The sequence below is a fragment of the Microcaecilia unicolor genome, chromosome 3 (assembly GCF_901765095.1).
Source record: "Microcaecilia unicolor chromosome 3, aMicUni1.1, whole genome shotgun sequence".
Classification (NCBI taxonomy): Eukaryota; Metazoa; Chordata; class Amphibia; order Gymnophiona; family Siphonopidae; genus Microcaecilia; species Microcaecilia unicolor.
In genome coordinates, this window is record NC_044033.1 from 230,883,440 (window position 1) to 230,909,406 (window position 25,967).

Sequence of the window (25,967 nt, forward strand, 5' to 3'; positions counted from 1 at the left end):
AGAAATATTTTCTCCGATTCGTTTTAAATTTACTACATTGTAGCTTCATCGCATGCCCCCTAGTCCTAGTATTTTTGGAAAGCATGAACAGATGGAAAGCATAACTCCACACATTATTTTATAAACCTCTATCATATCTCCCCTCAGCCGCCTTTTCTCCAAGCTGAAGAGCCCTAGCCACTTTAGCCTTTCCTCATAGGGAAGTCGTCCCATCCCCTTTATCATTTTCGTCGTCCTTCTCTGCACCTTTTCTAATTCCACTATATCTTTTTTGAGATGCGGCGATCAGAATTGAAGAGAAAACAAAACAGCGAAGATGACTCACAAAAACACAAACAAAAATAAAAATGACTCAAAAATGAAAATAATAAAATTATCAAAATATGAAAATCACAAAATATGTATTTAAAAATATAAAAACAACAAATAGACGACACTCTGATTATAAAAATTAAAAATCAACTTTATTGGCCAAAAAATAGCAGGGAGAAAGGGACTCGACACAGCTGTGTTTCGGCCATATAGGCCTGCATCAGGAGTCTTCTCACTGTGTGTGGATTATAAATTCTATCCAGTTATTGCAGAATCATATATCTCTTTAGAATGATGTAGCGTTGAGTCCTGCCCGAAGTAAAAACAAGCGGGAAGGATCGGAGCAACGTCTTGTGTATTTGTTGTTTTTATATTTTTAAATACATATTTTGATAATTTTATTATTTTCATTTTTGAGTCATTTTTATTTTTGTTTGTGTTTTTGTGAGTCATCTTCGCTGTTTTGTTTTCTGTTGTTTTTTTGCAGACTGGTTTCTTCTGTTTTTCTGTATCGCGATCAGAATTGAACACAATATTCGAGGTGCGGTCGCACCATGGAGCGATACAAAGGCATTATAACATCCTCATTTTTGTTTTCCATTCCTTTCCTAATAATACCTAACATTCTATTTGCTTTCTTAGCCACAGCAGCACACTGAGCAGAAGGTTTCAATGTATCATCAACGACGACACCTAGATCCCTTTCTTGGTCCATGATTCCTAACGTGGAACCTTGAATGATGTAGCTATAATTCGGGTTCCTCTTTCCCAAATGCATCACTTTGTACTTGCTCACATTAAACGTCATCTGCCATTTAGACTCCCAGTCTCGTAAGGTCCTCTTATAATTTTTCACAATCCTTCCGTGATTTAACGACTTTGAATAACTTTGTGTCATCAGCAAATTTAATTACCTCACTAGTTACTTCCCATCTCCTTTGAGAATACTGACCATTTAACCCTACTCTCTGTTTTCTATCTTTTAACCAGTTTTTAATCCACAATAGAACACTACCTCCTATCCCATGACTCTCCAATTTCCTCTGGAGTCTTTCATGAGGTACTTTGTCAAGCGCCTTCTGAAAATCCAGATACACAATATCAACCGGCTCCCCTTTATCCACATGTTTGTTCACCCCTTCAAAGAAATGTAGTAGATTGGTGAGGCAAGATTTCCCTTCACTAAATCCATGTTGACTTTGTCTCATTAATCCATGCTTTTGCTCTGTAATTTTGTTCTTAATAATAGTCTCTACCATTTTGCACGGCACCGACGTCAGACTCTTCGATCTATAATTTCCCGGATCTCCTCTGGAACCTTTTAAAAAAATCGGCGTTACATTGGCCACCCTCCAATCTTCCGGTACCATGCTCGATTTTAAGGATAAATTACTTATTTCTAACAATAGCTCCGCAAGCTCATTTTTCAGTTCTAGCAATACTCTGGGATGAATACCATCCGGTCCAGGAGATTTGCTACTCTTCAGTTTGTAGAACTGCCCCATTACATCCTCCATGTTTACAGAGAATTCATTAAGTTTCTCTGACTTGTCAGCTTTGAATAACATTTCTGGCACCGGTATCCCACCCAAATCTTCCTCGGTGAAGACCGAAGCAAAGAATTAATTTAATCTCTCCGCTGCGGCTTTGTCTTCCCTGATCGCCCCATTCACTCCTCGGTCATCTAGCGGTCCAACTGATTCTTTTGCCGGCTTCCTGCTTTTAATATACCTAAAAAAAATTATGTGTTTTTGCCTCCAAAGCAATCTTTTTTTCGAAGTCCCTCTTAGCTTTCCTTATCAGCGCTTTGCAGTTGACTTGACATTCCTTATGCCGTTTCTTATTATTTTCAGTCAGTTCTTTCTTCCATTTCCTGAAGGATTTTCTTTTAGCTCTCATAGCTTCCTTCACCTCACTTTTTAACCACGCTGGCTGTCATTTGGTCTTCCGTCCTCCTTTTTTAATACGCAGAATATATTTGGCCTGGGCTTCCAGGACGGTGTTTTTGAACAGCATCCACACCTGATGTGGTTTTTTTTCACCGTTCTTCTCATTTTATCATAGTCACCTTTTTTAAAGTTAAACGCTAACGTATTTGATTTCCTGTGTATACTTACTTCAAAGCTAATATCAAATCCGATCATATTATGATCACTGTTATCAAGTGGCCCCAGCACCATAACCTCCCGCACCAGATCATGCGCTCCACTAAGGACTAGGTCTAGAAGTTTTCCTTCTCTCGTCGGCTCCTGTACCAGCTGCTCCATAAAGCTGTCCTTGATTTCATCATGGAATTTTACCTCCCTAGTGTGTCCCGTTGTTACATTTACACAGTCAATATCGGGGTAATTGAAATCACCCACTATTATCGTGTTGCCCAGTTTGTTTGCATCCCTAATTTCCTTTAACATTTCTGCATCCGTCTATTCATCCCGGCCAGGCGGACGGTAGTACACTCCTATCATTATCCTTTTCCCCTTTACACATGGAATTTCAATCCACAGTGATTCCAAGAAGTGTTATGTTTCCTGCAGAATTTTCAATCTATTTGATTCAAGGCTCTCATTAATATACAATGTTACCCCTCCACCAATTCGATCCACCCTATCACTACGATATAATTTGTACCCCGGTATGACAGTGTCCCACTGATTATCCTCCTTCCGCCAGGTCTCAGAGATGCCTATTATATCTAATTTTTCATTTAGTGCAATATATTCTAACTCTCCCATCTTATATTTTAGGCTCCTGGCATTCGTATATAGACATTTCAAACTGTGTTTGTTGCTCCTATTTACAATATTAATTTGCAATCTTTTGTCTGATTTTTAGTTTTATTTAGGGACACCCGATCTACTATGGTCTCTTTTGCAACCTCACTATCAGGATACCCTGTCTTCCCTGTTTTGGTGATATCTTTGAAAGATACCTTATCCCGAACCATACACTTTTGAGCGACTGTCGACCTTCCCCCCATTTCTAGTTTAAAAGCTGCTCTATCTCTGAAAGACCTAAGGAGGGAACTTCTAAGCTCTCAACATCCAAGCTGTGATAGCCAGAGACTGGAGGTTGGGATTTAGAAGTGACCCCTCGTTCTGGGTGAACACTCCAATCTCCACGGTTCTTTGGAGGACAATTCCAGAAGAAGAGGGAACCAGATCTGACGGGGCCAAAAGGGCGCAGTCAGAATCATGGTTCCACGGTCTTGCTTGAGTTTCAGCAAAGTCTTCCCTGCTAGAAGTATGGGAAGATAAGCATACAGAAGGCCTGTCCCCCAATGTAGGAGAAAGGCATCTGATGTTAGTCTGTCGAGGACTTAAGTCTGGAACAGAATTGAGGGACTTTGTGATTGATCTGAGTGGCGAAAAGATCCACTGAGGGGGTGCCACACTCTCGGAAGATCTTGTGCATAACACCCACGTTTAGCGACCACTCGTGAGGTTACATGATCCTGCTCAACCTGTTGGCCAGACTGTTGTTTATGCCTGCCAGATACGTGGCCTGAAGAAACATGCCATGATGGTGCACCCAAAGCCACATCTGGACGGCTTCCTGATACAGAGGGCGAGATCCGGTGCCCCCCTGCTAGTTGGTGTAATACAGAGCAACCTGATTGTCTGAATTAGAATGATTTGATTGGACAGCCGATCTCTGAAAGCCTTGAGAGCATTCCAGATCGCTCATAATTCTAGGAGGTTAATCTGAAGATCCTTTTCCTGAATGGACCAAGCTCCTTGAGTGTGAAGTCCATCTAAATGAGCTCCCCACCCCAGGAGGGATGCATCTGTCGTCAGCACTTTTTGTGGCTGAGGAGTTTGGAATGGATGTCCCAAGGTCAGATTGGATCGAATGGTCCACCATTGAAGGGAACTGCAAAAGTTGGTGGAGAGATGGATTACATCCTCTAGATCCCCTGTGGCCTGGCACCACTGGGAAAGTAAGGTCCATTGAGCTGATCTCATTTGTAGGCGTGCCATGGGAGTCACATGAACTGTAGAAGCCATGTGTCCTAGAAGTTTCAACATCTGCCGAGCTGTGATCTGTTGAGATGCTCGAGCCATGGACACGAGGGCCAGGAGATTGTCTGCCCTTGCCTGGGGAAGATAAGCTTGAGACGTCCAAGTGTCCAACAGAGCTCTGATGAACTCTAATTTCTGAACCGGGACAAGGTGGGACTTGGGATAATTGATTACAAACCCCAGTAGCTCCAGCAGTTGAATAGTCATCCACATGGACTGTAGAGCCCCTGCTTCTGAGGTGCTCTTCACCAGCCAATCGTCGAGATAAGGGAACACATACATTCCCAGTCTGCGTAGCGATGCTGCGACAACTGCCAAGCACTTTGTGAAGACCCTGGGTGCAGATGCTAGGCCAAAGGGCAGTACACAGTACTGAAAATGCTGAGTTCCCAACCGAAACCGAAGATACTTCCTGTGAGCTGGGAGTACCGAGATGTGAGTATAGGCATCCTTTAAGTCCAGAGAGCATAGCCAATCATTTTCCTGAATCATGGGAAGAAGTGTGTCCAGGGAAACCATCCTGAACTTTTCTCGGACTAGAAATTTGTTCAGGGCCCTTAGGTCTAGGATGGGAACCATCCCCCCTGTTTTCTTTTGTACAAGGAAGTACCAGGAATAGAATCCCAGCCCTTCTTCCCCTGGTGGAAAGGGTTCGACCGCATTGGCCTTTAGAAGGGCAGAGAGTTCCTCTGCAAGTACGTGCTTGTGCTGGGAACTGAAGGACTGAGCTCCCGGTGAACAATTTGGAGGCATGTATTCCAGATTGAGAGTGTATCCTAACCAAACAATTTGAAGAACCCACCTGTCGGAGGTTATAAGAGGCCACCTTTGGTGAAAAAATATCAACCTCCCCCCGACAGGCAAGCCACCCGGTACGGACACTTTTACTGCGGCTATGCTGCTCTGGAGCCAGTCAAAAGCCCGTCCCTTGCTTTTGCTGGGGAGCTCTAGGGGCCTTAGGCGCACAGTGTTGACGAGAACGCGCATGCTGGGACTGAGCCTGAACCGGCTGCCGAGAAGCAGGAGTGTACCTACGCTTATTATAGGCATAGGGAGCACTCCTCCTCCCTCCAAAAAATCTCCTAGAAGAGGAGGCAGTGGCAGAAGACATCCAGCAGGAAAGAGAATCCATGGCATCATGATGCTTTTTCATCTGTTCGACCATGTCCTCTACTTTTTCTCCAAAGAGATTATCCCCCCTGGCAAGGAACATCCGTCATTCTCTGCTGGGTCTTCTGATCCAGGTCAGAGACACGCAGCCATGAGAGTCTGCGCATCACTATACCTTGAGCAGCTACTCGGGATGCCACATCAAAAGTGTCGTAAGACCCCCTGACTAGGAATTTGCGACACACCTTCTGCTGTCTGACCACCTGGTGAAAAGGTTCAGCAAGCTCCGGAGGAAGTGCTTCAACTAAACTGGACTCAGTTGCCTCACCGAGTTCCATAAGTGAATGCTCATGTAGAGCTGGTATGTTTGGATCTTGGCGGCGAGCATTGCGGCCTGATACATTCTCCTCCCAAAAGAATCCAAGGTTCTAGACTCTGTGCCTGGGGGCACCGAGGCATAGTCCCTAGTACTCTTGGCTCTTCTGAGAGCAGAGTCCACCACCATGGAATCGTGTGGAAGTTGGGCCTTCACCATTACAGGCTTTCCATGGACTCTGTACTGGGACTCTTACTTCTTGGGGACCACTGGATTAGAGAGAGGGCAAGACCAATTCTGCATCAGCACTTCCCTGAGTGTATGTGCAGGGGGGGGGGGGGGCGTTGCAACCTCTGCAGGTGGAGAAGGATAATCCAGGACCTCGAGCATCTCAGCCCTGGGCTCATCCACAACTTCCATAGGAAATGGAATGTCCTTAGACATTTCCCGCACAAAGGATGAGAAAGAGACTCTCAGGTGGAGACATCCTTGCTTCAATCGGTGGAGTAGGATCAGAAGGAAGCCCACAGGACTCTTCCTCTGAAAAGTACCTGGGGTTTTCCTCTGCTTCCCACGAGTGCTCATCTTCGGTATCGGACAGAAGCTCCCTAAGAGCAGCCCGAACCTGAGCCTGCCTCGACGTCAAGGATCGACGACCTCATGGGGGGTGTCGAGAAGTCGACCCCTGCCTAGACTCCAGTGAAGCTTCCTCCACCGACGTCGAGAGGGAATCGACCCCGGTGGCAGCCGATGCCAGCACCGCAAGCAGTCCCGAGGACGGAGACCTCCTCACAGGTGATAGCCCAGATGCCGCCTCTACAGTAGGTATGGAAGGCACAAGCACCCCCGACACCGTGGCAGACTGGCAAAGCAACCCTTCGCCAGAAGAAGGGCCTGGATTTGCTCGTCGAGAGCTTCCATCGGAATAGGCTGGGGGCCCGGTGCAGGAGTTGGTTGCAGAACCTGAGGGGGTTTGGCAACTGGTACCAGGCTGCCAGATGACCGACGCATCGGCACCTCCTGAATGGAGGGTGAGCGGTCCTCCCGGCACCGACGCTTCTCGGGTGCCAACTGTCTCGGGTGCCGACTGCCTCGGCTCCCCGGAGCTCCCAGTACCGTGCATAGAAGGAGATCAATTACGGTGCTTCTTTGCCTTCGCTTAACGCCCGTCATCGAGACTCCTTAGTACCGATGAGGACGTGGAATCCTCACGCCTCCTCGGAATGGGTCTGACAAAGGTCGGTCCCGGGGGGCCTGCATAGCAGTAGGCCTTGAGACAGGTGAAGACCAGATCAATGCCTCGCTGCTCCCAGCTCGATGCGGTCTTTCAGCAGCCATTACCTGGCCTCCCGATGTTGATACTTCCCTCAATGTCGACGCCGCCGACCTCAGTACCGAAGTCGATGCCAACGTCGAAGGACCGGACTGATCTGGAAACCTTTCTCACGCTGAGCCTCTCGAGCCACTTTGGTCTGTTTTTTTCATAAGCATATACAGTTTACAGGCAGCTGGAAGATGGTCGGCCCCAAGACACTGGAGACACCACACGTGGGGGTCGGTACTGGAGATGGTCCGGTTGCACCGAGTACAACGCTTGAAGCCACTGGGCGTCCTCGATGACATGGAGGGAAAAACAGCGGTCGCAAAATCAAAAGGCTCAATTGTGCCAAGAAAAAAGGGCAGAAAAAAAGGAGAAACCGCCCGACCGAGAAGCCTAAAGGCAGCCACGATGAAAAATTAAGAAAACTTAAGAGGACAGAAAAACCTAAAAAAATAAAGGGAAAATATATATTTTTTTAATTTTTGAGTTGAAATAAAAGAAGAAAAGGATAAAATACAAAGTTGGGCAATGAAACGCCACAAACCAGTCTCCTGAGGCGAAAACCGGGAACGAAACAAAGAACAACTTTCCCAGTCGCTGGACAGAAAAAAACTGAGAACTGCATGTTCGTGTCCGACGGAACATTCGGGAAGATTCCTAAGCTTTGAAGATTTTTCCGGTCTCCTGGGGCTGTCGCGGATGATGACCCACATGAAAGAATATTGAGCCTGCTTGTCCTCGGAGAACTATAGCTATGTAATGCAAGGTTCCACATTAGGAGTCACCGACCGGGAAATGGACGTAGGTGTCATCGTTGATGATACGTTGAAACCCTCTGCTCAGTGTGTGGCAGCAGCTAAGAAAGCAAATAGAATGTTAGGTATTATTAGGAAAGGAATGAAACACAAAAATGAGGACGTGTACTGGATTTTAAAAGGTTTGACAAGTTCCTGGAGGAAAAGTCCGTAGTCTGCTATTAAGAGAGACTTGGGGAAGCCATTGTTTGCCCTGAGTTTGGTAGCATGGAATGTTGCTACTAATTGGATTTCTGCCAGGTACCTGTAACCTGGATTGGCCACTGTTGGAAGCAGGATACTGGGCTAGACGGACCATTGTTCTGATCCAGTGTGGCTATTCTTATGTTCCATGTAAGTGCTAGTTGTCTTTGCATTTACATGTGCAGTGGAAGTGTTCAGTCGCACTTCTGTGTAAGTGGACTGCATAAATAGCTGCCTTAACTTTAAACGAATAACTAATCCTTAAGTTTAGGACCATATATTCTGCAGTCCGATTTTTTATGGACAGAATATCTGCAAATCCATATAAAGATACCTACATATCTTTAAGTGGTGTCCTTTCCCCCTGATTTAGTGTCATGCAGATTTTTAAAAAATGATAGAAATCAAACAAAATAAAACATGGAAAAGAAAATAAGATGATAACTTTTTATTGGACATAACTTAATACATTTCTTGATTAGCTTTCGAAGGTTGCTCTTCTTCGTCAGATCGGAAATAAGCAAATGTGGTAGATGACAGTATATATAAGAAAAACTTCCAAGAATTTCATTGACAGTCTAACAGGGTGGGGATGGGTAGGAGGTATGCATGGGAACATCAAAGCATTTCAGAGATAGTCTAACAGGATGGGGGTGGATAGGTGAGAGAGGAGGGTGATAAACATAGCAATACAACTTTATGGTTTATAATGGGCTAGATAACCAGGGCTTTTTTGAGGGGATACTTGGGGGTACTGAGTACCAGCACCTTTTCCATTGTCTGCTAAAATTGACCCAGGGACCCCAAGTTTTAATGAAAGAGCTCAGGCTCTACACACCAATTCTGCCTTGTCGTACATTCTGTGACTGGTTGCAGGGGGCCTGGCTATTGTGGGGTGGGTCCCTTAGTGATCACCCCACCCCTGAAGAGTGACTTAGCATTTGAGTACCGGCACCTTTTTTGCTAGAAAAAATGCACTGTAGAAAACCCACCCTCCTCTCTCACCTATCCACCCCCATCCTGTTAGACTATCTCTGAAATGCTTTGATGTTCCCATGCATATCTCCTACCCATCCCCACCCTGTTAGACTGTCAATGAAATGCTTGGAAGTTTTTCTTATATATACTGTCATCTATCACATTTGCTTATTTCCGATCTGACGAAGAAGGGCAACCTTCGAAAGCTAATCAAGAAATGTATTAAGTTATGTCCAATAAAAAAGGTATCATCTTATTTTCTTTTCCATGTTTTATTTTGTTTGATTTCTATTGATTACCTTTAAAAGTGGACTAACACGGCTACCACACCACTCTACTTAAAAATGATAGCAACAATCTATAAACTGGCAGCAGGTGGCACTAAAACTCTATGGGAAGTAAAAATCTAAGGAGGTCTTTTACTAAAGCTTAGCTCGAGTTATCTGCAGCAGGGCTCATTTTATTCCTATGGACCCTGCCGCAGATAAGCTAAGCTTTAGTAAAAGACCCCCTAAGTGACAAAAATAGACATACACTTCAGATATATTTCACCAGCACAAAGTGCCTCCATGCTGTTGCCACATCTTGTCTTCTTTCTGTCTGTCTGTCATTGCAAGCACATGAATTAGGGGCCCCATCCATGGAGAGATATGATTGAGGTAAGATAGTCTCCTAATATAATTGGCAAACCTACTGCAAAATTTCTGATTGCCATTGCCCCAGAGTGGTTTATAGTTACTTGAAAGACAGTAACTAATTAGATATACAGCGCTGTTGTGTTTCATAAGTACGGCACAGCTGGTGTCAGTAAATATAACAGGGTGGATAAATGTATGAGAATATGATGACCAGTAGATAAGTTCACATATAAAGCATTGCATTAGGCAGTACAGGTAATTGAACTACCAATATAAACAAATCAATATTTAGAGAAAGTTTTAACCTACAGAGAACATTACAATTCCCTGCCTTCCATCCATAGGGGGTAAAGCCCCTTGCCATAATATAACCAGTGTTTGTTTCTCATTTATATCCCACTTATTAACTAAGTGGGTAACCTTATTAAACCTTTGGTGCTGGCTTATGATGCCACCTGACTGAAAGCCTTGTGCTTGCTTTGTGTCTGAGAAGGACTGTCTGTGAGCCTGAGTAGCTGTCTATCAAGTGACACATCTGGCTCAATCTGGAAGCAAAAAGCAAACAGAGAGGGTAATACAGCATACACAAAGTATACAGAGAAAAAAAGCACAACTGGGCCTTCAAGACTGAGACAACAGGACTCCTTTATGGAAAAGAGACCTGACACGGGCTGTGTTTCGGCGTCAAATGACACTTGCCTCAGGGGTCCAATTTTAAGTTGCAAAATACGTAAAGTTTGGGAATTCAATTCCCCAATTAGAAGAAGTAAAAGCGTTGTCTCAGCTGCAACAAGCAAGTACTTCGTTTGGTTCTGCCAGTTTTTTATTTGACCGATGGCGTTTTCATAGGAGCCAAACGAAGTACTTGCTTGTTGCAGCTGAGACAACGCTTTTACTTCTTCTAATTGGGGAATTGAATTCCCAAACTTTACGTATTTTGCAACTTAAAATTGGACCCCTGAGGCAGGCATCGTTTGACGCCCAAACACTGCCCGTGTCGGGTCTCTTTTCCATAAAGGACTCCTGTTGTCTCAGTCCTAAAGGCCCAGTTGTGCTTTTTTTTCAATCTGGAGGCACGCAGATAACCTTAGACAAGAACTATTGTTTATGCAGCCTCAGACTCCATGGTGCCCCGGGAACTGGGGGACTATCCGATATTATTATTATTTATTGCACTTGTATCCCACATTTTCCTACCTATTTGAAGGCTCAATGTGCCTTACAAAGATCTGTTATGGCATCGCCATTACAGGGTGAAAGATACAAATTGGTGTTACAAAGAGATCAAGGATGACAGAGAAGAACTAAGCAGACATTTAAAGAAAGACGTTGTTTAAAGTTGGGGTGGGGTGGTGAAGTCCCCCCACCCCACATTCTTGTGGTTTGCCATAATTACAACAAGGCATGGCTCAATCGCCTGTCATGTTGATACCATGAAATGAAGGCCACCTTTGATAAGAAATCATATATAAGATGCACCTGCAAAAGGCACAACACTCAATAAGACAACAATGTCATACAACAACCACTAGGAGCACTGAGACAACAATGGAAGAGAACCACCTCCTGCCTGCCTGCTCTCTATCAACACCCTAAGGTTGTATAATTTAAACATTGGGGTTTAAAGGAGGAATTGTAGGTTAGTGTTAGGCAAAATAAAAATATAAAAAGCAAATTTTATCAAATAATCTCCACAGTCTTTTTTACTTAGTTTTTAAAACTTTGTACCACAGCATTAACAGAATCTAGCAGGCGAAGGTGGTGGACCTCACGCGTCACCTAGATAGGCTTTTAGCTAGTGCTGGGGAGGAGCCAGCTGTCTTGGTACATGTGGGTACCAATGACATAGGAAAATGTGGGAGAGAGGTTCCGGAAGCCAAATTTAGGCTCTTGGGTAGAAAGCTCAAATCCAGATCCTCTAGGGTAGCATTTTCTCAAATGTTACCCATTCCACGCGCAGGGCCCAAGAGACAGGCAGAGCTCCGGAGACTCAATGTGTGGATGAGACGATGGTGCAGGGAGGAGGGTTTTAGATTTGTTAGGAACTGGGCAACATTCTGGGGAAGGGGGAGCCTATTCTGAAAGGATGGGCTCCAACTTAACCAGGGTGGGACCAGACTGCTGGCATTGGCATTTAAAAAGGAGATAGAGCAGCTTTTAAACTAGAAACGGGGGGAAGGCCGACAGTCGCTCAAAAACACATGGTTCAGGATAAGGTATCTTTCAAAGATATCACCAAAACAGGGAAGATAGGGTATCCTGATGGTGAGGTTGCAAAAGAGACCATAGTAGATCAGGTGTCCTTAAATAAAAATCAGATAAAAGATTGCAAATTAATACTGTCATGATGTAAATAGGAACAACAAACATATTTTGAAATGTCTATATGCGAATGCCAGGAGCCTAAGAAATAAGATGGGAGAATTAGAATATATTGCACTAAATGAAAAAAATAGATATAATAGGCATCTCTGAGACCTGGTGGAAGGAGGATAACCAGTGGGACACTGTCATACCGGGGTACAAATTATATCATAGTGATAGGGTGAATCGAATTGGTGGAGGAGGGTAGCAATGTATATTAATGAGAGCCTTGAATCAAATAGATTGAAAATTCTGCAGGAAACATGACACTTCTTGGAATCACTGTGGATTGAAATTCCATGTGTAAAGGGGAAAAGGATAGTGATAGGAGTGTACTACCGTCCGCCTGGCCAGGATGAATAGACGGATGCAGAAATGTTAAAGGAAATTAGGGATGCAAACAAACTGGGCAACACGATAATAGTGGGTGATTTCAATTACCCCGATATTGACTGGGTAAATGTAACATCGGGGCACGCTAGGGAGGTAAAATTCCTTGATGAAATCAAGGACAGCTTTATGGAGCAGCTGGTACAGGAGCCAACGAGAGAAGGAAAAATTCTAGACCTAGTCCTTAGTGGAGCGCATGATCTGGTGCGGGAGGTTATGGTGCTGGGGCCACTTGATAACAGTGATCATAATATGATCAGATTTGATATTAGCTTTGAAGTAAGTATACATAGGAAATCAAATACATTAGCGTTTAACTTTAAAAAAGGTGACTATGATAAAATGAGAAGAACGGTGAAAAATAACTTAGAGGGTCAAAAATTTCCATCAGGCGTGGATGCTGTTCAAAAACACCGTCCTGGAAGCCCAGGCCAAATATATTCTGCTTATTAAAAAAGGAGGATGGAGGACGGAAGACCAAACGACAGCCGGCGTGGTTAAAAAGTGAGGTGAAGGAAGCTATTAGAACTAAACGAAAATCCTTCAGAAAATGGAAGAAGAAACCGACTGAAAATAATAAGAAACGGTATAAGGAATGTCAAGTCAAATGCAAAGCTCTGATAAGGAAGGCTAAGAGGGACTTCGAAAAAAAGATTGTGTTGGAGGCAAAAACACATAGTAAAATTTTTTTTAGGTATATTAAAAGCAGGAAGCCGGCAAAAGAATCGGTTGGACCACTAGATGACCGAGGAGTAAAAGGGGCGATTAGGTAAGACAAAGCCGTAGCGGAGAGATTAAATTAATTCTTTGCTTTGGTCTTCACCGAGGAAGATTTGGATGGGATACCAGTGCCGGAAATGGTATTCGAAGCTGACGAGTCGGAGAAACAATGAATTCTCTGTAAATCTGGAGGATATAATGGGGCAGTTTTACAAATTGAAGAGTAGCAAATCTCCTGGATCGGATGGTATTCATTCCAGAGTACTGATAGAACTGAAAAATGAGCTTGCAGAGCTATTGTTAGTAATATATAATTTATCCTTAAAATCGAGCATGGTACTGGAAGATTGGACGGTGGCCAATGTAATGCTGATTTTTAAAAAAGGTTCCAGAGGAGATCTGGGAAATTATAGACCGGTGAGTCTGACGTCGGTGCCTTGCAAAATGGTAGAGACCATTATTAAGAACAAAATTACAGAGCATATTCAAAAGCATAGATTAATGAGACAAAGTCAACATGGATTTAGTGAAGGGAAATCTTGCCTCACCAATCTACTACATTTCTTTGAATGGGGTGAACAAACATGTGGATAAAGGTGAGCCGGTTGATATTGTGTATCTGGATTTTCAGAAGGCGTTTGACAAAGTACCTCATGAAAGACTCCAGAGGAAATTGGAGAGTCATGGGATCGGTGGTAGTGTTCTATTGTGGATTAAAAACTGGTTAAAAGATAGAAAACAGAAAGTAGGGTTAAATGGTCAGTATTCTCAATGGAGAAGGGTAGTTAGTGGGGTTCCCCAGGGGTCTGTGCTGGGATCGCTGCTTTTTAACATAGTTATCAATAGAAATCAAACAAAATAAAACATGGAAAAGAAAATAAGATGATACCTTTTTTATTGGACATAACTTAATACATTTCTTGATTAGCTTTCGAAGGTTGCCCTTCTTCGTCAGATCGGAAATAAGCAAATGTGGTATCAGATAGTATATATAAGAGAAACATCAAAGTATTACTTTGACAGTCTGACGGAGTGGGAGGGTGGGGATATGCATGGGGACATCAAAGCATTTCATTGATATTCTAACAGGATGGTGTGGGAAGGTGAGAGGAGGGTGATAAACAGAGAAATACAACTTTATGGTTTATAATGGGCTAGAAAACCCAGATCCTTATTAAGTCCTGTCTGTTGAGTGCCAAAATATTCAACCTTTAAGAGTGGACTAACACGGCTACCACACCTCTCTACTTAACATATTTATAAATGACCTAGAGATGGGAGTAACTAGTGAGGTAATTAAATTTGCTGATGACTCAAAGTTATTGAAAGCCGTTAAATCGCGGGAGGATTGTAAAAAATTACAAGAGGACCTTACGAGACTGGGAGACTGGGCGTCTAAATGGCAGATGACGTTTAATGTGAGCAAGTGCAAAGTGATGCATGTGGGAAAGAGGAACCCAAATTATAGCTACGTTAGGAGTCACGGACCAAGAAAGGGATCTAGGTGTCGTCGTTGATGATACATTGGAACCTTCTGCTCAGTGTGCTGCTGCGGCTAAGAAAGCAAATAAAATGTTAGGTATTATTAGGAAAGGAATGGAAAACAAAAATGAGGATGTTATAATGCCTTTGTATCGCTCCATGGTGCGACCGCACCTCGAATATTGTGTTCAATTCTGGTCGCCGCATCTCAAAAAAGATAAAGTGGAATTAGAAAAGGTGCAGAGAAGGACGACGAAAATGATAAGGGGGATGGGACAACTTCCCTATGAGGAAAGGCTAAAGCGGCTAGGGCTCTTCAGCTTGGAGAAAAGGTGGCTGAGGGGAGATATGATAGAGGTCTATAAAATGAGTGGAGTTGAACGGGTAGATGTGAAGCGTCTGTTTACGCTTTCCAAAAATACCAGCAGTAGGGAGCATGCGATGAAGCTACAATGTAGTAAATTTAAAACGAATTGGAGAAACTGTTTCTTCACTCAACATTATCAATAGAAATCAAACAAAATAAAACATGGAAAAGAAAATAAGATGATACCTTTTTTATTGGACATAACTTAATACATTTCTTGATTAGCTTTCGAAGGTTGCCCTTCCGATCTGACGAAGAAGGGCAACCTTCGAAAGCTAATCAAGAAATGTATTAAGTTATGTCCAATAAAAAAGGTATCATCTTATTTTCTTTTCCATGTTTTATTTTGTTTGATTTCTATTGATAACCTTAAGAGTGGACTAACACGGCTACCACACTCCTTCACTCAACATGTAATTAAACTCTGGAATTTGTTGCCAGAGAATGTGGTAAAGGTGGTTAGCTTAGCAGGGTTTTAAAAAGGTCTGCCCGGCTTCCTAAAGGAAAAGTCCATAGCCCATTATTAAATGGACTTAGGGAAAATCTACTATTTCTGGGATAAGCAGTATAAAATGTTTTGTACTTTTTGGGGATCTTGCCAGGTATTTGTGACCTGGATTGGCCCCTGTTGGAAACAGGATGCTGGTCTTGATGGACCTTTGGTCTTTCTCAGTATGGCATACTTATGTACTTATGTAAGTTTTGTGTTCACTATTCTAGCTGTTTTTTTTCTGGTAACTTCCATGTAAGTTCTGTTCATTTTATTATTTGAAGTGTTTATGTTAGGGACTTTTACATCTGTCCTAAAACTTTATTTCTGCTTACACTTTATTTGTATTAGTTTATCTTATTTTATTTGGTTTGGTATGGGTTCTTTCCTGCTTTTTAAGAATTTGGTATTCTTTTCTACAAAATTTTAATTGATTTTAAGTTGCTTTGTTCAATGTATTAAAGGCAGTGTATTAGGTTTAAAATAAACCATAAATAAATCTGTCTCTATTTGTTTCATGTGGTCTGTATGGTTGGTCAGTGAATTGTAAGAGGGAATTCTGAATTTGGCAAAACTAATCTGTTAGCATTTAGCACAAGTTGGTGTATATGGAATAAGTAAGGAGTCAAGGTAGAGAGGACCTCTAAGATATAAAACTTTGTGAGTAATGACTAGTAACCAGATTCGATATGTTTTTGGTAACCAATTAAGTTGGATCAGTAAAGGAGTAACATGATCGTATTTCATTGCTCCAAATAATAGGCATGCTGCTGAGTTCTGGAGGGTTTATAGATGGTGAAGTTGATGTTGGGAAACACCATCAAGGGTAAAGTTACAGTAGTCTAATCTAGAGATAATAAACACATGGATCAGAATGTGAAAAGATGCAAAATCCAAGAATCTTCGAATAGAACAGAGATGACAGAGCCAGAAAAGAAACCTTCATAATGACCAGTGAAACTTGATTCACTGCAGAGAGTTGCAAATCGGTAATTATGCCTAAATAGCAAAATGATTATATTGTGGACATTGGAAGGTGGAAAAGGATGCAGGCTTTTGATGGAATCCTGTGATCTAACAGGCTGTAGTTTTTGATGTAGTTAGAACTAGTATATGAGACGAAAACCAGTTGGACAGAGCCTGAAGGGCAATTTGTAATGAGCTTAAGTCTGGTGATCAAGAAGCGTTTGGAAAAACTATAAGACTATCATCTGCATAAAAAAAAAAAAGAATGTTTTAGTCTTGTAAGAGTGTTGCTAGAGGACTCGTCCTTAACGTTGTAGCAGATCCCATCCCATGTCTTCTGTTTTGTGTAAGTGCTGAGTTTTTGCCCTGCTAGGCCAGACAGGATCTTTTGATGCTGATGCATTACATTTGGAATCATCTTCCCTTGGATATCCAGTAATAAACTTCCTTTAAAAAATTCAGACAGGCCTTGAAAATGTTTTTTTCACAAAGGCATTTTCTCCTGATTAGATAATACACTGCATGTGAGGAGTGAGGCCTCTACTTTAAAATATCCTGGATTGTCTGTTATATTTTCCTGTGTTTCCCTCTTTCCTTTTCTATATCATTTTCTTCTATTTGTATCTTGTGATATTTCATTAGATTAATGTTTTTATCTACTAATTTTATACTACAGTATAAACTAGGCCTCCTATTGTACCATTCCTATTTCTTCTTCTTCCTGATACTTTGTTGTTTATTTTAATTTATATTTTTGTAAACCACCTAGTTATCCTATGATTGGTGGTATATCAAATAAAGTTGAACTATGAACTAGAAGTTAGATTTTTCTGAGCAAGCTCTTTTTACGAGATGCACTTGAGTGGCACAGTACCATATCGGGGGTGAAGTGCTTCTGTGTACCAAAGAAGAGTGGGACTTGGAGGTGATTGTGTCTGATGACCATAAGGTGGCCAAACAGGTAGAAAAGGCGATGGTCAAAGCCAGAAGGATGCTTGGGTGCATAAGGAGAGGGATGACCAGCAGGAAAAAAAGAGGTGATATTTCCCCTAAATCTTTGATGAGGCCCCATTTAGAGTACTGCGTGCAATTCTGGAGAGCACAGCTATTGGAAAGATATAAACAAGATTGAGTTGGTCCAGAGGCCAGCTACAAAATTGGTAAGTAGTCTCAGTCATAAAACATATGAGGGTAGGCTTCTGAACCTCAACATGTATACGCTGGAAGAGAGGTGGGAGAGAGGGGATATGATAGAAACATTTAAACACCTCAGTGGCATCAATGTACAGGAGGTGAGCCTTTTTCAAATGAAGGAAAACCCTGGAATGAGGGGGCATAGGAAAAAGTTGAGAGAAAATATGCTTAGGAGGAATCTAAGAAAATACTCCTTCACGGAAAGGGTGGTGGATGCATGGAATGGCTTCCTGGTATAGGTAGTAGAGACGACTGTATGAGAATTTAAGGAAGCATGGGACTAGCATGTGGGATCCCTTATGAAAAGGAGGAGTTAGTGCAGTGGTGTAGCCACAGGAGGGCTTAGGTGAGACGGCCCACCCACTTAGGGCTCAGGCCCACCCAACAATAGCACAAGTTTAGTGGTAGCTGGTGGGGATCCCAAGCTCTGCCAGTTGAAAACTGATGGTAACAAAAATGCTACTCTCCACGATATTGGCACCTGCACATGCTCAGTTTTCAGCGCATGCCTGCTGCAGACTGCCAAGGTGGAAAGAGGCATTTTTCCGCCAGCTGAGATCATTTTTTTTGGGGGGGGGGGAGGGGAAGAGAACACTTGATGTCCACCCACTTTGCCTAGGCCACCCAAAATCTGTTGTCTGGCTACGCCCCTGAGTTTGTGGTTACTGAGGAAGGGCAGACTGGATGGGCTATTTGGCCCTTATCTGCCATCATGTTTCTATGCCATTATACAAAGTGTGTAGCAGCACAGACCTGTAACCTTGTAAAATGGAATAGAAATGGAGAATATAATATCTACAGGTATAAGAAAACATCCCATTAAACAGCAGCTTTCTAAAAGTTGTTTCCTTCTAAAAATGCTACTGGCTGTGCATGTGTAACCAATTTGTACACAGTTAACGCCTACTTCAGAACAGCCTGCATAGTGATAGCTTTAACATTGCCCTACATAGCTACTGGGTTTCTATATCTCTGCCAGCTTCTTACGTTGAAGTATTTGACAGATACACACACAGCTTCTAGATAGATTGGCAAGCCCATTTTGTGTCTGATCAGTCATCTGTAACCTCTTGTGATACCGCCTCCCTTTCCTGGGGAATGTATTCCGGAATCTAGACCTCCGCCTCCACGCTTATGCAATAACTCTTGAAGCCGGACTCAGTTCAGAACAGGAAAAGATTTTAATACCAACTCATTCGCAAACAAAATAAACAAAAATCCTCACTTTTGGGGAACAGTTCCAATTACCCTCACTGCCCCCTTTTTTTGGTAGCAAAGTTCTGCTTTCCCTTATTTCTTCAGGTTTAACTTTAGCCCAGTTCCACTCAGCACTCCACAAAGTTCAGTTCTATTTTTAAACAGGTTTCACCCAGCCTTTTAGCAAAGTTCATTTCAGCATTCAGTCAAATGCAGTTCAGTCTTTAGCAAAATTCAGTTCCACAAATGATCAAAAACTCTCCAAAGGAAGAGGAAGAAATTACATGAACTAGGAGCATCCCACCTTCCTCCTCCAGCACTTCCACCAGCTCTGTCACTAGTAAGGCTGGAAGCACACCTCCCTCTTCACAGAACAAACACCTGTGGCCTCCCACGTGCTCTTGTGCTGGAGAGATTAGCCTTGGGTATTCTCCCAGTCCATGCTGGCTGGCTCTCCTGGAACGGGCCATTCAGCAGGCATGTCCAGCTCTTCCTCTTTGTAATCCATTTCCTCAGGCAACTCTCTCTCCTCCTCTTTCTCTTCAAGCTTCAGAATGTTCAGAAAATCTCTCCCCCCCCCCCCCCCCCCCACCTTCACAGCTGGGAGGAATCCGATATCCGATATTGATTACACAGCCATGGGAACTGGGCCTCCTCCTGGCTGTTTCTCCCCCTACTGGTTACTGGAAAGAATGGCTCTCTATTCCCTGGGCTATCTTCCCTCCCACTTTTTCTGAGAATCCCTCCCGGGTTTTTGGGCCCACCCCGAATTCTGGACACTGCAGTTCTGGAGGGCCCTGCCTTTGGTTATATCCCCGTTTACCTGCCTTATCACACTCTGCATGGTGCTGAGTCTTAGCCTATAAGAGGAGTAGCCTAGTGGTACTAGGTTTGACATCCAGCAGTGCTTTGTCTGAATTCTACTGCTGCTCCAGCGGCATAGCTAGACCTGACATTCTGGGGGGACCCAGAGTTAACGGGAGGGCACTAGGCATACAGGTGTGAGTAGTGCTTGGTATAATCCTAAATAATGCCTTAGAATGCACTTGATAACTGATTTCTAAGTAAACAGTCTGTCCTGCATCAATATAAACCACATACACATTTATGGAAAATGTGGAAACACTGAAATATTTAAATAAAGTTGCATTATCCCATAACTTAAACTTTGCCATTATAGTAGTCTTGAGTCTGGTCAACTCTCAGCACACATCACAGTATCCTACAAATAATTACTGTGGTGGCACAGGTCCCTCAACCAAAATGATAAAGGGGATGGAACTCCTCCCATATGAGGAAAGGCTAAAGAGGTTAGGGCTCTTCAGATTGGAAAACAGACAGATGACAGGAGATATGATTGAGGTCTACAAAATCCTGAGTGGTGTAGAACAGGTAAAAGAGAATCGATTTTTCACTCTTTCAAAAAGCACAAAGACCAGGAGACACTCCATAAAATTGCATGGAAATACTTTTAAAACAAATAGGAGCAAATCTACCATGCCATCATAGCACTTACTTCCAAGAGTCACACAACAAAGGCCTACCAAGGAAAAGGTAACGCTGTAAACATATCAGTGGACACAAGAACATTAATATACCTACTAAACAAACTGGATTACTACAGATCAATTCTACACAGACATTCAATGCTAACAGAATAACTGGCCTCTTTTACACAGAGAGACCCTCACCAAGCATGGAATAAGTATCCACAAACTAAAGATAGAAATATGTAGACAACAATTAAACTAAAACCCCAAGAAGTTGGACTCTGCATACAGTATAACACCAGAGAACTAGAAACAATAATGTATATCCTTTTGTATTGTGCAAAATATAAAGACAGCAGATGTAAACAACAATGAACACATTCCACTCATGAAATTAAAAATTAATACATAAAAATAAAACTAACCTTCCTCCCCCCCTATTTACAAAGCAGCATGGTAATGCTGACACAGATCATTCACTTTGAATGGACTGTGTTGGCATTACCATGCAGCAGCTGCTAGCGTGGGTTTGTAAAAGGGGTGGGGAGGGTAAATGATAAAATAAGGTGATACTTTTTTTAAAATCATTTTTATTAACTTTCAAGAACAAAACAATGGCAACAGTACAATTCAACACCTGTACAACAAAATAAGCATAGCCTTTATGGTTCAACAATTTTTATTGATGGTGCTATTCCCAATACATAATCAACAATCACATTTTACAGCATAATAATTGTTATGTCATACGTAAATACAAGAGAAACAAACTTATACCATCAAATATTTTTGGTTTTACTCCCCCCCCCCCCCCAAAAAAAAATATATACTAGGCTGTTAAGTATACTGGCGGAGACCCTCTGCAGACATAGCTATGCTTCAGTCTTCTGCCATGAGTCCAGGTTCCTAGGTTCCCCTCAGCTCATCCATTCCAACTGTCACTAACAGCCTAATACAGATTTGTTCATCAGGAAGGGGACCCTTACTCTTGTGGTCCTCCCCCTAATCTGCAACTTTTGATGAGGGCCAAATGTACCCAAATAAACATATAAATATCAACTTGTTCATTATCAAACACTTTTAAATGTCAACAGTTTTCTAGAAATCACGGCAGAAAATACATATGCCCATGTCTGATAACCCCTAACTCAACCGTGTAACCGTCCCTCAAAACAGGAACAGATAACATTGCCGCCATAGTTTTCTCTTCTCTTATTAAACATAGCCTTTAAATCACAACATATTACCCCCCACCCCCCCATTAGCGATGCACACCAGAGTAGAGGTTCGGTTGATGTCCAATTAGTTAGTTCAGGAGGTGGCTACAGGCTGCAGAGCAAAGAGTGGACCAAAATGGCTCCCACCGATGTTTAAAGCATTTCTCCTTAGCTGAAGAAATATCTTTCAACATCTTGTCTTTCCAGAGAAAGTAATGTGATCATTTGGGACCGCCAGGCAGACATTGTTGGGGCCATAGGTTTTCACCAATTTGAAAGAATGACCTTTTTTTGCCATGAGTAACTAGCCTTTTGAGAAAGCCCAACAGGTGTGGCAGAGTAGGAAAAGACAATCCATTGATATCTTTTTTTTTTATTGGACTAATTTAATGCATTTTTTATTAGCTTTCAGAGACCAAAACTTCCTTCTTTAGGACAGGATAGTTTACTTACCTGAGGAATTTAGATTTTGGTCTCTGAAAGTTAGTCAAAAATGTATTTAGTCCATCAAAAAGGTGCCACTTTATTTTCTGTTTTATTTTTATTTACTAACTTTAATATAGACTAACATTCCATATGATTTCATCCTAAATTTAAAAATAAAATTATTTTTCCTACCTTTATTGTCTGGCCATTGAATTTTTCTAATTGTAGGTCATATCTTCTCATAACTCTTTCTAGGGTCTCCTATTCATTTGCTATTTTTCTCTCTCTTTGTGTCTTCTTCAGCTCTTCCATTACATCCATCTCTGACACTGGTATTTTCTATTCAGCTTTCTTCTGTTTTACTGCCTCTCTGTCCACTTAGATTTCATTCACCCTTAGTATCCAGTTGTCAATCCTCCCTCCCCTTTTTTTCCACCTTTGTCTGCATACAGCTTTCCATCTCTTTCACTCAGGCCCTCCTTTTTTGCTTCTATAGTTCCCCAAGCTGTCACCAACTCTACCTTCTCTCCATCTAGCCATACAACATCTCCTGTCTGTGGGTTTCTCTCTTTTTCCTGCCATCATTGCAGCATCTCCTCTGTCTCTTTTCCCTCTCCCCAGTCATGCAGCATCTTCTCTCTCTCCCTCCTGTCATGCATCATCTCTACCCCCACCCAGCCATACCGCCTCTCCTCTCCTACCCCTACCAACCAGTATCTCCTCTGTCCTCCTCCATCCAGAATCTCTTATTTTTCTGTCAGCCTGCCATATGGCATCTCCTCTCTCTTTCTGCCCCTGCCCCAGCCATGCAGCACCTCCTCTCTCTCTCTCTCTCTCTCTCTCTCTCTCTCTCTGCCCCCCCCCCCCAGCTATCCAGTATCTCCTTTGTCTCTCTCTCTTTGTCCCCACTGAACATTGCCCTCTGTCTGTCTTGTCCCCTACCATGCAACATTGCCTCTCCCTATTTTCCTCCAATTCAAAATTGCCCCTCTGTCTCTCTCTCTCTGCCCCATCGCATCTCTCTCTTTCTTCCCCATATAACATCACCCTTCTATCTCTCATCCATCACTGCCCCATCTCTCTCTCCTCCCCCTCCATCCAGCATTGCCTGTTTATCCCTCCAATAGTCCTGTCTCTCTCTTTTCCCCCAAATCCCCACCATGCAGCATTGACCCATCTCTCATCCACTTACTCCACAATCACCCCATCTCCCCCTCCCCATGTTTCACATCACTCCACTCCCTCTTCATTCTCACCTCCTCCTGGCCGCTGCCTGCACAAGTCTATGGTGGCAGCACATAACATAACATCAGCCATTCTGGGTGAGACCAAAGGTCTATCCAGCCCAGTATCCTGCTTCCAGCAGTGGTCAATCCAGGTCACAAGTACCTGGCAGAAACACAATTAGTAGCACCATTCCACGCTACCCAGGGTAAGCAGTGGGATCCATCCATGTTCATCTCAATAACAGGCTATGGACTTTTCCTCCAGAAACTTGTCCAAATATTTTTTAAACCCAGATACGCTAACCACAATTACCACATCCTCCGGCAATGAGTTCCAGAGCTTAATTATTCTTTGAGTGAAAAAATATTTCCTCCTATTTGTTTTAAAAGTATTTCCATGAAATTTCATTGAGTGTCCCCTGGTCTTTGTACTTTCTGAATGAGAGAAAAACCGATTCACCTCCACCTGTTCCACTGCACTCAGGATTTTGTAGACCTCATTCATATCCTCACTCAGCTATCTCTTTTCCAACCTGAAGAGCCCTATCCTCTTTAGCCTGTCCTCATATGAGAGGAGTTCCATCCACTTTATCATTTTGGTTGCTTTTCTTTGAACCTTTTCTAATTCTGCTATATCTTTTTTGAGATACGGTGACCAAAATTGAACACAATACTCAAGGTGAGGACGCATCATGGAGTGATAAAGAGGCATTATAACATTTCTGGTCTAATTTTGCATCCCTCTCCTAATAATTCCTAGCATCCTGTTTGCTTTTTTGGCTACCTCCACACACTAGGCAGAATATTTCAGCGTATTGTCTACAATGACACCTAGATCTTTTTCTTGAGTGGACCCTAGCATTAAATAACTGTGTTCAGATTATTCTTCCCAATGTGCATCAATTTGCATTTGTCTACATTGAATTTCATCTGCCATTTTATTTATTTGTTACATTTGTACCCCACAATTTCCCATCTATTTGCAGGCTCAATGTGGCTTACATAGTGCCGTAATGGCATTCGCCAAGTCAGTTGATAACAAATACAAGGTTATATTGTGGTCTGATGAGGTAGGTGTGTGTCAGGCACCATGAGGGTCGGAGGGAATGTAAATTGTTTATTGTCCCATATGATCATTGGTTATACAGTGTTGCTGGGTATGGTGATTTATGGTGCATTGGTGGGGTAAGCTTTTTTGAAGAGGTTGGTTTTTAGTGATTTCCTGAAGTTTAGATGGTCATGGATTGTTTTCACAGCTTTTAAAGGACCAGTCTTCCAGTTTCCTAAGGTCTTCCTGCATTTCTTCACAATCCGCATGCATTTTGACAACTTTGAATAATTTCGTGTCATCTGCATATTTAATCACCTCACTCATCATTCCAATTTCCAGATCATTTATAAATATATTAAATAGCACCAAATAGGAACCATCAGTTTCCCTTCCCTTCTGCTATCTGCCCAACTAGATGAGTGCAAATGAAACAAACCCATCTGCAGGGCCAGAGCCCTGTGCATGCCGCTGCCGGTCTCCTTCTTTGAGTCCTCCTCTTCCCTCCCCGTGATGTAACTTCCTGTTTTGGAGAAGGAGGAGGAGGGGAAACCGGCAGTGGCACGCACTGGGCTCTGGCTCCACAGATGGTTTCATTTCAGTTGTGCTTACCAAGTTGGGCAGACAGCAGTAGAGAAGGGAAAGAAGTGAAGGGAAGCTGGCTGTTCCTATTTGATTGCTATCATGGATTCGGGCAGAAGAGTAAGTGAAGCAGGAAGGGTAAGCTAGTGATTGGGGCTGGGGTGGAGGTGGGGGCGCCTGTCTATATGCACATAATGCAGCAGCAGCAAACTGTCATGGTCTGCCCCGGTCTGTCACTCGTGTCCTGGGAACAGCCACCGGTAGTGAGCCTTTGTGCAGATCCTAGAGCAGAGGTACCAGGCCCGAGGGTGAGGGGTCAGATCTAGAATAGGCAGTCGGAAAGGCCCAGTGCTTCACCTGTGGTGACTGCTGTTCCCCAGAGGTTGATCCCCTGGGTACAGGCGGCCGGCAGGACTTCAAGATGATCTGGGCAGGAGAGGACTACCAAGGGGGGGAGTGCCAGTCTAATCAGCAGGAAGGCAAGGCAGAGGCCCTTGCAAGAGGGCCGTCACCGATAGTGGCTAGGCAGTGAAGGCAGGCAGCAACAGTAAACAGAGTCAAGTATTCAGGCAGAGGTCCAGGCAGGCAGCAGGCAGAAAGCAAGGTCAGGCCCAGGCAGGCAGCAAGCAGAAGGCAAGATCAGGTCCAGGCAGGCAGAAGGCAAGGTCAGGTCCAGGCAGGCAAGTTGAATAGAAGAAAAACTCACCAATGCTATCCAACAAGGTAGTAGCTGAGGCAGGGAAACAGTGGAAGAATCCTCCCTTAAGAGCTGAAGGTGTCTGATATCACTGGTGTGTGCCGCTGGCGGAAGGCGCGCTGGAATGACGTGTTCAGCCTAAGGACGCACCGAAAGGATGCACCTAGAGAGGGCAGAACCACATGTGTAACGTCTATCTCAGAAGCGCCACAAGCGAGAGCATCTAACTCCACGCATTAGACTCCAGGTATGTAACAGAAACAGTGACAGACAGAAAAAATCCAGCCAGCTGCCAAGGCTCATGCTCAGCCGATACACAGTAGGTGGTACCCAAAACAAAGGCACTTGACTGGCCACCAGAGTTGAAGGGGGAGGCTGAGGCTGGAATTGGGGGAGGCCTGGACCCCCAAGGCTCCCCC